This window comes from Helicoverpa zea, chromosome 21 (genome assembly GCF_022581195.2).
Source record: "Helicoverpa zea isolate HzStark_Cry1AcR chromosome 21, ilHelZeax1.1, whole genome shotgun sequence".
NCBI classification, from domain to species: domain Eukaryota; kingdom Metazoa; phylum Arthropoda; class Insecta; order Lepidoptera; family Noctuidae; genus Helicoverpa; species Helicoverpa zea.
The window spans coordinates 8,081,105-8,097,145 of NC_061472.1; the positions used below are offsets into that span (position 1 = coordinate 8,081,105).

The 16,041-nt window shown below is 36.0% G+C and overlaps 1 protein-coding gene across 1 annotated transcript in view; it reads right to left on the minus strand.

Annotated features, from left to right (window-relative positions):
• The window catches only part of LOC124640818 (protein sidekick-1-like), a 57,218-nt gene extending 44,390 nt beyond the window's left edge, over positions 1 to 12,828 (minus strand). Inside the window, exon 1 of the mRNA XM_047178751.1 lies at positions 12,634 to 12,828. The gene's annotated coding sequence lies outside the window, so the exon portion shown is untranslated. The remainder of the gene's footprint in view (positions 1 to 12,633) is intronic.
• Between the last annotated feature and the right edge of the window lie 3,213 nt (positions 12,829 to 16,041).

The window sequence follows — 16,041 nt, forward strand, 5'->3', positions numbered from 1 at the left end:
CCGACAATGCCCATGGGAGATCTCGCTGACGTCATATCGATATTGTATAATACTAATGGATTTTCCTCCTATATGACCCCAGGGAATACAGAACGACCTATTTTTTGCGAAAAATATGTTCGGACGAGGTAATTATGGATACCCATTAAGTATTTCCCATGACAACATGGTAATAATTTATAGATGGTTCTTTATTTCAGAAGCAATTAATGTCTATAGTTCGGCCATTCAGAGAATGCGTTCCTGACACGTCGCGATTGAACTGACGACGTAACTACATTCATTGATTATTGATATAATAATGTTGTTTTAATGCTCCTCAATTGTTAAAACGGTAAACAACCAGCAAAAATATTTTTATCGTAACTGCAACGCCATTGCAAAGTTACGTCGTCAGTTCAATCGCGACGTGTCAGGAACGCATTCTCTGAATGGCCGAACTATAGAAGAATACACATAGGACTTCAATAAGTGCATTTTTTTGTAATTTGTGTCTTTTTTCTTTCACTGAATTTTAAGAAGCAGGGCAATAAATAGAAAGATTATACTTATCCTAGCATTGTGAATTATTTTGTTTTCAACTTAATCCAACCTGTAAATTATAATAGGCAATTACGCCTTTTTTATTGCATTTGTAAGTTTGACGTGAAAAAGTGCTAAAAACTTGCCTAGTTTCACAAACGTTCATAAACGTTTTTGACTTTGTCTTCCTTAATAAAAAATCAACGCAACAGTTTTTTTTTTATCTCAAATAACATACACATAGAGATTTTGTTATTTGCAAGTTATTTTTAGCTACATAATTAAGCAAAATTAACCTCAAATCTCTCGAGGATCACACATGAGAATAATAATTCTGGATCAGATTCATCTCAATTTTATCGTAATTAGCTGACTGAAGTAAAAATAGCATTAATTAACGGAATAAGTTATTCATTATTATCGTTTTCTTGAAAGTGAAAAAGACAAAAGTACTAACAATATTCCTGTTTTAGGTTTTCCAATACTTACCTTATTTCAAAGAGTTAAAGTACACAGTAATCACTTAGGTAAGCCACAGCATACATATCTTTCCTTTTTATCCTCTCCCACATGCTACATCATCGTAAAGTACAAAGAAAACTTCGTTTTCATACATTATCTGTAACAATGACTGACATACAAACATCGGCTTTTGAGAGTCTCAATCCATCAATTTCTGTTACAATACAGCCTTCAAAAGTTGCTTATAACGAAGCATTAAAATTTCTTCGCGCATGATTAAGTTTCTTAACTTTTTGATGAGAATTATTATTGTTTTGGAACAATTTAGACTTTTGTTACGAAGTTAATGCACGAATAGGGAAGATGTAGGTGTTAATATTCTCTTACCAGTTCGTTGGTAACACTCCCATGGTCGACGCGGAGAGCGAGAATTAGGCAGCGGGGGTGATTACAGGGGTGCGCGGGACAGTGACTGCTGACAGAACTATTAGTGGTGGGTATTATCATTACTCCCAATTTTGTTCGCATGGACCATAGGAGTATCTTAAACAAACATGCCAATGCCAGGTTTTACACTCGACGTGTAGAAAATAACTAGATACTGCTATCTCAATGAAGTGTAACTACAAGAACAAATCAATATACCAGAGGTGCATTGCTTGAATTGCGGACGGAGAGTAATGGGTAGCCTGCCGCCCATCCGTCTAGCAACGTCGACAAGCCCGTGTCAACGGTTCGTTCGTTTTCCACGCGAGCCTGTACGACATTTCATCAGAATAGCAGTCAAAATCCTCTGATGCTGTGGGATTGTTCTAAATCCAAATCAAAAAACGTTTTATTCAAACTTGGCTGTATAACAGCACATTTTGAACGTCAGAAACTTTACAAAACACAGCCCCCAAAATGGCCACCCTTCACCACTTTCTATGTTTTTGCTTGGAAGAAGAAGTGGCGCATAAAATCCATATCTACATGGATTGCGCGTTTTTAATATTACTAAGATGTAGTCGTTTTTCTGACCCTAAAGTGAAGAAAAGATGAGAGATGCGCTTCATACTTATATAAATTTTTGTAATAAGTATAACTTTTTGTACAATGGAAAACATTGTACAAAAAGTTTAAAAACACGTTTTAAAAATCTTACTATTCTCATAAAAACTATGCCAAGGTTTAGGCCAAAGGTTCTATTTAGGTGTCTAGTAAAGTTTGTATATTTTTTACGAGCTACCGCGCTCAGGTGAAATATAAAGGCCCATAATGTAAAAGTTACAAGATAACCTACTTAAGTGTAAATGGATACATAATGACAGTACTTGTGTACATAGCCTTATTTACAAGAGCGTTTTCATTATGTAACTTTTCTGAGGTAGTTATTTATGTTTCTTTATTTCGGTTGTTACAGGTTTTAATGCTGTTTATATTAAAAGACATTTTATAACAAAAAAATCAACCGTTTTCAAACGATACCCAAAACAGCTAATTTATTTAGTTATTGATCTACAAAGGTTATTGTAGTTCAAACAAAAAAAAACAAAAAATCAGGGCCAGAATTAGACCTGTATTATGGTTTCATTTAAAGATAGGTCTTTAAAATTATTCTGTAACGATTTTCTTTGTGAATATTAAATTGATACTCCGAGCTTTGTTCAGATAATATATTATAATCCATTTATTAGTAGTCAAGTAAATGTGAAAATGTTTAAACAGATATTACAAATAGTAAGTCATTAATGTTATTTCTAAAATAATTATTCGCGTTTATAATAATAATACTCGAATTCGAGATAATGGTACCGGTATCTAGGTTAATGTTCCTTTTCAAGTGTTTTTGGCGGTTTAGAAGAAATTTTTGGTTACAATAAATGTTTTTGTAGCAAAAAAAATATCTTTGCCTAATAGTCTTTTTATGCGCGTCTCAGAAACACTATTTTTGAGCTCTAGACCATTTTCTTTGTAAAGTGTCTGTGAAAAGTTTTTTTTTTGTATAATTCTTGTGGTTTATTGAGTGGATAAAGGTTAATTTTAACCCTTTTTGTGCTGAATGAGATAAGCTTTTTGAGGCACTGAGAGTTATCGATATAAAATGAATGACGCATTTTATGGCCACGCACTCTGACGTTACTCTTACAAATTGTACGGTTAAAGATCAGTACACCGATGGGGTATCTAAACATTAATCCCTTTAGAAAAATATTTATAGCTCCCCATAACGTTCACTATCTCACGCATCTTTTACAATAGTACCACCGAAAGACACAAAATAAGATACAATCTTTAGGTGTTACTATGAACTTTTTCATATTATAACATCATTTAAAAAAAGGCATGTCAAAAAGGAAAAGTCTAGACTATCTAGAAAACATATTTACCACAGCAAAGGATCCCAGGTGGCTAGAAGTGCCTTTCTTCGGCTTTGTGACGAACGGTAATGAGGTGTCGGGTTTAGTGAGCGCAGTTCGTAATAGTGCTTGCAAACGTGCCGATGATTTTATAACTGGCTTCGAACGAAGAGGAGTAAAAAATAAAAAAGTGTCTTTTTATTTTTGACAGACTTAGGTCTTTGTACTGGCACAGGATATTTTTTTACTTGTTCTATTCGTGCTGTTCTGTTTTTTAGTTGAATGGTGGTTGCATTCTCAGGAACTACTACTCCGATTTGATAAATTCTTTCAGAATTAAAGAGCCCTATTATTAAGGTTAATTATTTCTACTGGCGAAATCCGGGGCGAAAAAGTAGAAACCTATGTTTTTTTACGTAGGTATGCAAGTACATAAGAAGTACAAATAAATCTGGCAAATATACCCTGAATATATATTATTATTATGTAGTTACCTAGACTCTAGTTTTCTCTGTTGGTCATTGTTAGGTTTATCTTCTGCTTTCATTTGTTTAATTGTTTCATTTTCCTATTCAAAAACTTTTCGAAAAAAAAACATGCACCAACATGCTATGTCATCATCATAAAACATATTCTAATTTCAAAAGAATTTCCAAATGCACAACATTTTGGTTTATTTTTCGGCGCATAAAATACAAGCACAAACCGCAAAGGTTCACATCCAGGAAATTGTCCCGGTAACATTTCAAGTGTGGTGACTTTATCAAGTAGTTTCACACGGAAATGTCGCGAATGTCGGGGCTCTAGTTACCCCGTGTCTGCAAGATATAGCTGTAACAATTCAATCTAGCGACACTCGGGAAATTCGATTCCAGTTTCAAAATCGTTTTTATGCCGCGGTGTTTTGTTCCCGCTGCAGTTGACGGTTAAGCTTTTGTTTATGCTGTTAATCTTCGGTAAATTTATTTGAGACAGAAATAGACTGACTGTCTTATTGATATTTTTTTTATTTGTTGCAGTTTAGTATGTTATTTCTAGAGGTTAAAACAAACATAGGTACCTGTTATTTTGTATCCATGTTCACACCTATGCATAGAGTATGCATAGGTGTGAACATCATCAACCTGAATAAAATTCAACGTGAAAACAATAAAAATAAGTTTTAAGCCACAAACAGAAATATGAACTGGAGTAAAATATTTCGGTCTTTGTAGACGCATACTTTTTTCGCGAAACATATTTCGGTTGCACATGTATTTTGCGAGTGACGCGCGCGAAACATACTTTCTACATAATTTTGCAAAAATATGAATATGTACGCAATGCGGTAGTTACATTTACAAGTATTTTTTTATTGAGCCGTTTTTTCTTTGAAAGATATAAATGTTCAAATAATTTTTCAATAATCGCCTTTTGAAAATATTTCCACAATTTCCGATATTCACAAAATGCGGAACATTTTTTCTCTCATCAATAAGACGGGACATCAAACAGAATCGCTTTATTTAATACCTTCAGAATGAGATCATTATCTAAAGCAAGTTTGAGAGGAACCTTACCAAAATGAAAAAGAAATCTGGTTTTTATATAAGATGAAAATTATCAATTTGTATCTATGTAGAAAGAACACTCTTTTGTGGAGAATATTTTGTGCTAGATTTCGCCCGCGACTTTGCCTTCTTCATGTGGGAGCACGTTAAGTACCCGCATAAACTGTATCTCCGTCTAATCCAGGGCTAATCGATTTTACCGGTTGGCGTGAAAATATACAAATATAATTCACTTTCGCATTTATAATATTAGAGGTAGAAAGGTCAAGCAGTTGAAATAGTATGGTAGAAGAAAATATGCTGCGCCGATACCAAATAAAATTAGTATAAGGTCAGGGGGATGAAAGGCCCATCCTTTATTGCGCATAATAATAATTTACAGATATAACACATACCATTGAGAACATAATGTACAAAGCACATCTCACAACAAGGATACAAAAAAGAAAGCAAACTATAGATACGGCCTCAACTCGAGAAACCTTTGCGGAAACAAGAAAAGTGCCCCAAAACCCACAAGAGATTATCGCCAAAAGAAAAAAGGAAATAAAGAAAAATGTCCTTGGAGCCACATCGGTAAGTTATCCGAAATACTTTCGTTTTCTTTTGCCTTACAAATTCTATGCCCGAATGGGGACGACGAACAAATCTAATCCTACGACATGGATGACAGGAGCCGTTGACACATCTATTTGCAACTAGGATTTGTACAGGATTTGTTTCGACGTGTATTTTGGTCTAAAATCATGTAGTCTGGTATTTACTCACCTATTGATGAATATTTGGGTCAATGCGTTCATTCGGTCGTTGATGTCAAGTTATATTTTATATGAAGCATTGAAGCTCTTTAAATCAGTATTTTAAATAGGCGCCTTATTGTTTTTTAATACAGGAATGAATTTTATCCAGTGCGCAAACTTTGTGAACTTATAGTTAAATAAGTTTTAAAGATACGTATATTTTTATTTTGTAGTGTTTTAGTACAAAAAAGAAAAGTTATTGATATCGAAAGATGTTTATTTTGTAACTGATAGTACGGTCACAGTCGTCATAGTATACACGGCGGCAACGCGAAACCGGTATACTGACGCGAGCTCCGCTCGGTGCGCATAAGAATAGTTGGTTGGTATCCATATTTTGCTGATTTAAGGGCGGACAAAAGAATGAAAAAAAAATTTTTACTGATGATGCAGATATGCTCTGTTAACGATTCTGGACCACCAATTTTTTTTTGCGCACTGCTTAAAATTCATTCCTGTATATACTTTAGTTATGTGTATATCATCAGATTGAATTGTTATCATATTTTTTCCTAGTGTTTAGATAACCTTACTATTTGGTTCAGTTGGGCAGTACAGTACCTACTTTTGGATTTCATAACACATTTTTTAATGGTATTTTTAAGTTGGTAACCCCACGTTCATTTACAGCAAGACCAAACTTGACACCGGTATAAAATTCTTTTATTCAAGCGAAAATTTGAAATTGTCGTTTATATGAGTCAGCAGGCAAAGCATTTTCTGCGTAACAAGCTTCAAATTTCATGTTGGTTACCATTCCTTTCACGTAATGCGAGTGGATTGAGGAAGGAAGATATTTTTGTACTGCAGATAGATAAAGGTATTTTTTTGCAATGGAATTCATGACTGTCTCTCGATTCCCCCAGTGTATCGTTGTTACGCACTCTGAATTTAAAATTGGTTGTCAAAAATAAGTTGTATTGACAATCTTTACTTATAATATTACTAGCTTCCGCCAGCGGCTTCGCCTATTCGTGGGGATAGATTTTGATCCGGTTGTGAGATAGTTCCCCAAAAGTGATAGACGGATTACAAAAAAGGATCATTTTCGTTTGTATCTGACAGGAAACCACACCTCATAATAGGTATGCGAACACTAACAGAATTTATAATTACACCATTCCAACCCATCCAACGGTATGAAACTTTAACGGTACGACGAAATTCGACAGAATAGTAGTTCGGATTTACCGCAAAATCTACATACTCCGACAAAATATTAGGCTTGAAGCTAACAACAGATACATACAAAGTTTCGACCGCAAACCCTCTGGAATTTATCCCAGAACCATTTTCTACTTTTCATCCAGCGTTGAGAGTAGTGGAACAAATGTTCTATGACAGTTTATCTTGCGTACCTATCTGACGTAATATTGGAAATAAGAATGTACTTTTCGACATGGTGTGTTTGAATTTTGTTGAGTTTCTTTCGGTCCTGAAGCTAAGATTGAATTACCGTGAAATATTATAAGAAATGTACAAATATTATGTTAAGAGAGGGGGAATTTTGTAAATACGTCACGTAGGTAGAAATTTGTTCCTGACATTTTTAAATGTCGGGTCGACCTTTCTGCTGGTCAAACCCAAATTGACTAAGAGACTTATAAGCACATTAGCATGTTATAATATTCATGCAAAATCGTTGTATTTTAGTGAAGCTCTTCCCACTTCCAAGTAATTAAGGTTTTCAACTAAATAATGTATTGGCGGATATAAGAGATGTGTACAAGAGGGACTATAAAATTTGAATTTCCAATTAACAAAATGTACCACCTGGTACCTCATAAGCAAGTCCCTATAATGTATGTATTGTAAACACATTTTTGGATTTTTTGCGCGACGAAATTCACTTAACAAAATTTATGTTTTCATTTCACTAATAGCATATACGGGGTCCCTGAATGAGTTTATGCAACACGTATCAAATAAAAAAATCACCCACATTATAATAACGTTTGAAAAAAGAATTCAATTTAAAAGTTGGGGCTGACGGAGACGTAAAGCAATTCCAATTAGTGAAAAAGAATGAAGTGTTGGCGTGCTTCCACGCTGGTTGAGAAATAAAAAAGAAATGTATTCTATCGGCACTTATATTTCGGGGGTATTGGAAAGGGCTGTTGTAAAGATAAACGGTAACGGTATAACCTTTCCATGATCAATATTCATTAATCTGTCCATTTTCTTCTGTTCGGAGCCATGCTTTACTTTGAAAGTTTATAAAATCTTTTGCAGTTATTTTTACTCAGTATAATATTACTAGCTTCTGCCAGCGGTTTCATCCGCATCCCGTGGGAACTTTGACATGAACCCGGATAAAAAGTAGCCTATATCCTTCCTTGATAAATAGACTATCTTACACTGAAAGATTTTTTCAAATCGGACCATTGCCTAGTTTCTTAGATTACCGCGTTCAAACAAACAAACTCTTCAGATTTATAATATTAGTATCGATTCTGTAAAGTTTCCTGCTCGGCACATTATCTCTAAAAATAACCCCATTGAAATACAAAATAATTATAAAACCGACAGAGAACTGGAAACGAAAACGTCAAAACCACAGCCAAGCAAAGTCCCATATGGCAAACGGTATGAAGATAGGAGAACAGTAAATTCGCCGCCGTCAGGAACCGCAAAGCAATTCCAATTAGTGGCAAAGAATGAAACGTTGGCGTGAACGGACACACTTTTTCTTTTTGCCGACTCTACGTCTGGCTTGTGACGTTTCGCTTAACACCATTCTTCATCCGCACGCAATTTCAACCGGTTTTGGTTTGCAGTTTGTAATGACAGATATTGGTTTCGAAACTACATGGATTCTGAGAAAATAATACTGCAGGTGCCTTTTTCAGTGGAAGGTAATAAAAAAGTCTGGGAAAGTTATTAGAAGCGGGATGCTAGTTTGCACTGTGAAATAGTTTTTATGCAATGCAGGGTTAAAACGGAGTCAACTATTCTTATATTCTATACCATGTATTCGATTTTACACGACATCAACGAAGATTTTTCCCATGACATAAACTATAATCGCTCTCTGTCTAACTATCTGTTCGCTATTATAAAACTACTAAACGGATCTTCATACGGTTCAAAACAATAGATTCATTGTTCATTGAAAATGTTTAAAACTATTTTCATTTCCACTCGTAGAAAGTCGAGACGGACTGGTGAATGAACTTTCATTTGTGAATAGCATTTTGTAAGTATTTGGTCAAATTATTCGGAATACTGAACGAATATTTGAAGATAGTAAAAACTTTAGTAAGTACCTATATTAATAAAAGTATTCTGGTCTCAATTATTAAAAATGAAAACCAGAATACTTTTGCTGTTTCTCTCATTTTATATTAGCACCAAGATATTGTATTGTGAGAACTTTTAATTGTAAGCAGTTGATGAAAATTAAAAAGATTTCTTAAGTTTCTTTTATAATGAAGTAGTTACCGTGTTCTAGTTTTCTTTAAACTTTTTGTGCTAAATACTTTTCTATAGAGAAGTTGGTTTAATTAGACGACGAAGAAAGCATTCGTTAAGTGTAATGTTCAAATGAGTTTCATATATTGAATTGTTTTTAGTATATCGAAGCCTAATAGTAAAGCTACTTACTAGTCGGAATGATTTAAATAAAAAGTTTCTACGAGAAGCCAAGTAACCAGTTTAACCAAGAGTTATCGAGTTGCCAAGGTAACTTGGGTTGAGGCGGTGAGATAGGCAGTAAGTTTGTGTGTTTAATGAAATGATGTAAGTTATTAGTAAAAACCTCAAGCTAGTAAGTAAGCAGCTGAGCATATAATACTAGCCGTTTTCCCGCGGTTTCACCCGCGTCCCGTTGGAGCTATTGCCCGCACCGGGATAAAATATAGCATATGTTACTCGCAGATAATATAGCTTTCTAATGGTGAAAGAATATTTAAAATCGGTCCAGTAGTTTTTGAGTTTATCCATTACAACCAAACAAACAAACAAAGTTTTCCTCTTTATAATATTAGTATAGATATACCAGTGTACTTCAGTACTTACAACCGGGTTTCCTGTTGTAAGATTTTCTAGCTTCTAAAAACTCGTAACGACTGTCAAAGACAAATGACGAATGATAAATTAAAACTGATACCTGATAACATACTGGCTAAAGATACATAATTACGTAGACTTGCAAATACCTATATATTCATAGAAATTTACTCATCGTGAGTTCACTGCTAGAATTAGTCATCGCTTAGACATTTAAATTAGTGACGGTATAAAAAGTTACGAAAACACATGTGTTGTGTACCCATGTATTTTACTAATTTTTCAGACGGTGGTAATACATAGGTTATACATATAAAGAAAATCATATAGGTACTTATTGAATCTTAATTTTTCTTTACGCAAAGTAGTGATTATTTAAACTTATAAACTGTCTTTTACGATATGGGTACTTTTATGTCTGTAAAAAATAAATTGAAACATCCAAATACAACACTTCGAAAACACTTCCTTTATTTATCGTATAATACAAACTCGATACTTTCATTATTGTATTGGAAATTCATCTCCGTAACGTGTTAACTGCGTAGGATGGTTTTCACCCCTCAAAGGTTAAGGGTTGAGAGTTAAGAATAAATTGACTTCGTTAACGTTTTTTGTAAGAACTCCAAATGAATTGCTTTGTATCTGGTATCGTTAGACTGGTCAGAGAATAAGAAAATACTGAAAAAATATTCCAGATATCTACCGATTTTGTTAATATTATAAACTCAAAAAATATTAATTATACTATAAACTCGTTTAGAGTAACTAAGAGCAACGGAACACCCTTTGGTAAGACTGGTTGTCAAACTTTCTGGTTCCATAATGACTGCCAAGGATTTTAAATGACAGGCAAGATCCGCTTATTTAAGATGCATTCCTAAACACGGAAGAACTCCTCATGACGAAGTTGATTACCTCTGTTGTAATGAAATAAAGCATTAAATATTTCAAATAACTGGTTTAATGACTTAAAATAAACAAAAAAAAATTAAACAGAAAATGTGTCTCACGCAGAGCCGGTGAGAGAGTTCTTGAGAAACATCAAGAAAAAATCAAATTATTTTCTTTTTATTCTGTCTATGATGCCTGTTTGCGGTCATATTCCAATTACCCTCAGACTGACAACACCATATGGTCGATCGACCCTCACAAGCTACTATATTATTAAGTTATATAAGTAATTAGCCAGTTGGCTAACTACTTATTATTTAGGATCTTCCTACGCATATCATCCACTTCTTACACATCGGGCTAATCAACTTAGTCTTTCACAACTTTCTCTACACAGAGTCGTTGTAACAGAATAATTTCGTATACGTCTTACATGGCCTTAATTACCAATACATCGCTAATCATTTGTGAATATCAGCTCAGTGGTCCCGATCGCAGGTATTTAGGTAACAATCAAACATTTTGTATCATTATGCCTGTTTTCTCAGGCGGTTACGCAGATTTATAATGATTCTGGTCTAAAAATGCTTAGCACCCCTAACATATCTAATTTCATGTCTGCAGAACTACCACCAACTTTAATAGTGAGGCGATTGAGGAGATTTCATTAATTGCAGTTAATCAGTCTGTACCTATGTATATTTGGATTTCACTATCTATTATGCTTTTTACTTCATACCATTTGGTTTTATCTGACTTCCACAAAAAGAGAATGAACTTGAACAATTGAACATGAAGATGTTTATGGTAATGAACATACAAAATACCGGCGTCATAATTATTTACACTCTTCTTTCGTTGCAGTATAAGTACATAAATAACTCTACTTCATACACTACCGACCTATTATGGTTATGACAAAATACCTTGCCTATAACCCTCCTAACTAAAAGACACAGGCATTTCATTGTATACGTATCAATATAAGTATATAAGTATACATAATTCCAACCGTTATGTCAGACATAAAATCTTGCGTAGGTATAAGTCCCCTAAAACATATGTAAAACATGTACTGACATGCGAACATATAACGCGACTAGCTGTTACTGTGACTTCGTTCGCATACTAAATTCAATTCGCCGTTCGACTCCCCGAGGGATGAATTTCTAGAAGTCGACTCTTATTGACAAAACCCACGTCGTTGAATGCAAATAGTACATTCGGGAGATAGATATGATCTCTTATGGGAATCGTTGATAAAAATATGAATGTTTTTAGATATAAATCTTACAATGAAAGTTAATTTTTGAATGAATAGATGCTCGTTTATGTTGGGCGCTGAAAATCTGACTTAGATGATTCAAAATGCAATAAGTAGTTCGTATGCAAATATACAAGCTACTTACTTGATACATTTTACATTTGTCCTGGATATTAAAAAGTCCCTTTTCTCCTGCATTCAGCAAGAGAAAGTATACTGTCTGATTTTAATTTATTTCCATCTTGAAGTAATCGCCACAATATTTACCTAACCCGTTAAAACGAAGCATTCATCGCAGTGTGAGTGTAAATAGAAATAATACGCGAACAGGGTGTGTCTAGAATACTGCGTAGCTTTTAATAGATCTGTCTGCCGTGATCATAGGCTGAAGAATATTCTTTTAATTTTAATGCTGAAAATTTTGCTAATCACGACCAAGTCTTAGACAAAAAAGAAAATGACCTAATGTGGAATCTCATATTTTAATGAAAGCCTATTTCTTAATTTTCTGAAGTAAATTGTTCAAATCTAGGATTTAAATGCAGACAAAAAATATTTTTGTCCAGCATTGCTATAATTTCCTCATTTTTAAGTAACTTTTGTTACGAAAAATAATGTTGTCATTTAATTTTTAAACTCTAAAAACTTTACCAAACCGAGCTATAATTTTCAATTAATTATGTCAACTATACGTCTAACCATATGTAGATAAAATTATGACATTGTTAATAGCATTAAACATGACATTTAATTTACTTATAACTAAAAAAATACCAACATAAACTAGCATTTACCTTAACTGGGATACCCCGAAACGATGTTCCGGGATTCATTATAAAACAAATATTTTTCTTTCATCACTATTCAATTGAAAAAAAAAAAACAAAACACAATTCGATCACTAATCACTTATTATTTTTTAATGCATTCACAGTCAAAATTCACTTTGGAACGAATTTTTATTGAGAAAAATACCGTCGCGTGTGTTGCATTCAAAAGTTTGAGGGACAAAAGCGCCCCGTTCTTCGGCACAACCGCTCAGCGCTACAGCTGAAGCCGTACTGAAGACATGCCACCTCTTGGAGGAAAATCGTTTGCGATGCGAACACTTTTTGTACGAGCACTGTGTCCATTGACGGTTGTTTATCAAAGATTGTGATCCCTTAGCTTTGTGAAACAGTTGTGTATGCTGTTGGAAAGTTAATTACATGTTTGTGCTTTTGCGAAAATTTAAGTATAACTTTACTTCATATAATCTTCATATTTATTTTATGCACATTTTTCAGCAGACGTTTAATAGCTATTGAATTTTAATATTAATATATATTGTTCATAAGTAGTTAAAATAATTTCATCATTTAAGCTTGTGGCACATTATAGCAGCACCGCAACAGCACGGCTGCAGCACGGCGTCGCCTCGAATTAAGACTACGGCGAGCGGACAGCGCGCCAACCCCGCGCTGTCCGCTCGCCGTCGCGTCGGCGCGCCGGCCGCGAGGTGTAAGCTTGCTGTCACCGCAAACTCAATATTATTTTTGTAGCATATTTAATATTAGTGAAGTTGAGGGTGTCTCGAAATAAATCAGTCTGTGTCAAGCTATCTTGTTGTTTTACTACATGGTGACAGCGGTGCGTGAAATAAATTAAATAATCGTGTAATTGGTGGTTAAAAGTTGTTAATATTGATTGTATTTGCTGTATAAACATATTAATCATCGAGTACAATGGAACATGCGCGACCACCAGCGGAATTGAGCCTGGAAGGAGGGCCCGCCAACCGGGCCGACGCATGGCGTAAATGGTTACGTCAATTTCAAGTGTTTTTGAAAGCGTCAGGTGTTCATAAGGAGCCGTCGGATGTTCAAGCCAGTTTATTGATAAATTTGATCGGACCGGAGGGATACGACATCTTTACAACGTTTAAATTTGCAGCGGACGAAGACAAAGACAAACTAGAAAAAATTGTTGAACAATTTAATGCCCATTTCGGTACAAAATCTAATACTACCATGGTGAGATTTAAATTCTTCACAAGATGTCAAGAAATTGGTGAGAGCATAGATGAATATGTCACTGCTTTGAAGCTGTTAAGTCAGCGTTGTGAATTTGAACAACTGGAGGATAGCTTATTGCGCGATCGGATTGTGTGTGGGGTCAAGGACACGAGTGTACGCGATAGATTGCTGCGGACAGACGAATTGACTTTAGAGAAGGCGGTAAAAATATGTCAAGCAAATGAAATATCCAACGACGGTGAAAAGCAGATTGAAGGTATTAAAACGGAGGCCTTAAAAAGTGCATCGGTGGACACTATTTGGAAAGGTGGACGGCGAGACGGCCGCCGTAGTGTCAGAGGCGCAAGTTTGAGTGTGGAATCACGGCGTGGGCGCGGAGCTGTCGGCGGCGGCCGGGGCAGCGGCAGCGCGGGCGCCGGCTTGCGTGGCGGCGGCGACGGTGGCGGCGCGTTTGCTGACATGCGCAGCGCTGCAAGCGGGCCAGGCGAGGCGGCCGGGCCCAGCGCGCGCGCCTGTGCGGCCTGCGCTTCGGTACACTGTGATAGCGGTGAACGTTGTGCGGCGCGTAAAGTGAAGTGTTTTAATTGTGGTGGCAAGGGCCATTTCAAGGTAATGTGTCCAGTGCGTAAGTCAAGAAAGGTTTATGAGCTGTACGAAGATTACGATGAAGATGATAAGAAAGACTTGTACTACATATCATCATTGGAATATGTGGATACGATTGTGCAAGCAGAAGCCTCGAAGTGGTATGAAACTCTTTATTTATCCTATACAGGCATCGAACATCGTTTCAAATTAGACACAGGTTCGGATCTTAATGTTTTATCAAAAAATGATTATATAAAATTAGGTTTATCTATGTCGAATGTTATTAAAGACCATACTCGTGCAAAATCTTTTTGCGGCAATTTCTTGTCAATTATTGGGTCTTGTATAATCAAATGGATGTATAAGAATGTTACTTATAATTTGAAGTTTATTATATCGGAACAAAACTGTCAGAGCATATTAGGTAAAGATGCCCTTGAACAAATAGGCCTTGTAAAAAGAGTGTTTTCATTGAACTTGGACAATTATAAAAATTTATTTCGGGGTCTAGGGAAATTACCCGGTACTTACACTATTCCTATTGAGAGTAATGCGAGCCCTTGCATATGTCCGGTCAGAAAAATCCCATTGGGTGTGAGAGACCAACTTAAAGAGGAATTGACTCGCATGGAAAGGTTAGGGGTGATACGAAAGGTTCATCATCCTACATCCTGGGTTAATGGTATTGTTATGGCAGGAAAAAAAGATGGTAGCTTTCGAATATGTCTAGATCCGCGGCCACTAAATCGAGTAATACGACGTCAACATTATCCTTTGCCTACATTGACTGAAATAGCGACCAAGTTGAAAGGTGCGCGGTATTTTAGTAAACTAGATGCAAAATCTGGCTTTTGGATGATACAGCTGGATGACAAGAGTGCTGACTTGTGTACATTTGGGACGCCATTCGGCCGGTACCAATATTTACGTTTGCCATACGGCATAAATTCGGCTTCTGAGGTGTTTCATGCTCGAGTTAGGCAGTTGTTAGAAGACCTGGAAGGCGTCGACTCATTCGTTGATGACGTCATCGTCTGGGGTTCTACTAAGGAGGAGCATGATGAGCGCCTTCGAAGCCTTCTGGAGAGAGCCAATGAGGTAGGTATAAAATTCAATCCAGAAAAGTGTGAGTTCGGTGTGAATGAGGTTACTTATTTGGGCCATAGATTTAGTATTGATGGTATGAAAATAGACCAAACTAAATTAAAGGCGATTACTAATATGCCGAGTCCAACAGATCGTTCATCACTCGAACGCTTCCTCGGTATGGTTAATTATGTTAGTAAATTTATTCCTCATTATTCGGAAAAGGTTGCACCGTTGCGTAATTTGTTGAAAAAAGATAGTGAGTGGTGTTGGGGTGAGTGCGAGGAGGTCGTGGTAAGCGAGTTGAAGCGTGCGTTGTGTGCGGCGCCCGTGCTGGCGCTGTTCGAGCCGCGCGAACCCGCCGTGCTGTCGGTGGACGCGAGCGCGCGCGCTCTCGGCGCGGTGCTGCTGCAGGCCGGCCGACCTGTCGAATTCGCTTCAATGACGCTCACGGACACACAGCAAAGATACGCTCAAATTGAAAAGGAGATGCTGGCAATAGTTTTCGCTTTG